This window comes from Chrysochloris asiatica, unplaced genomic scaffold (genome assembly GCF_000296735.1).
Source record: "Chrysochloris asiatica unplaced genomic scaffold, ChrAsi1.0 scaffold00174, whole genome shotgun sequence".
Taxonomy (NCBI): domain Eukaryota; kingdom Metazoa; phylum Chordata; class Mammalia; order Afrosoricida; family Chrysochloridae; genus Chrysochloris; species Chrysochloris asiatica.
Genome location: NW_006408692.1, coordinates 4,039,205 through 4,039,740, shown reverse-complemented (window position 1 = coordinate 4,039,740; position 536 = coordinate 4,039,205). Strand labels below are relative to the sequence as shown.

Sequence of the window (536 nt, the reverse complement as noted above, 5' to 3'; positions counted from 1 at the left end):
GTTCCTGTGCAGCAGATTTGCCCAGTGCAATACGTCGTCTGATCTCTTGACTGCTACTTCCGGGAGTGTTGATAGTTGATCCAAGAAGAATGAAGGTGGCAAGATAGTTAGCATATAAAGGTAATGGATGGGGCCATTCCTTCTCAATTCTAGACATATAAATCTAAATATTTTCTAAATATAGAGAAGCCTCAATTGCCTGTGTCACAGAATTCATATACCCTGAGTCAATAAGCTAATAGAATTAACATTTAGACAAACTTATAAAAGTTTGTAAGTTTGCTTATTTGCAAAAACACAACCAGATTTTAATGACCTTTAGAGGCAATATGTTAAAATACTACAAGTATTTGTTGCTCTATGAAAGAGGACAAACTCGTCATCAAAACGTCATGGGAGAGGACTTCCGGAGCTTCCCTGACCGGGCAGCACAGAGTAGACACTGGAGAGGGACAGAAAGGAATAGTCAGAAACATCACACAAGAAGGCTTGTAAGTCCGTCTTCTGCCTATGACTGATTGGAATACCTAAAATGG

The 536-nt window shown here is 39.4% G+C and overlaps 1 protein-coding gene across 1 annotated transcript in view; it reads left to right on the top strand.

Annotated features, from left to right (window-relative positions):
- CCDC38 (coiled-coil domain containing 38) overlaps positions 1–536 on the top strand; it is a 100,939-nt gene that overhangs the window by 18,656 nt on the left and 81,747 nt on the right. The gene's annotated exons all lie outside the window — the stretch shown is intronic.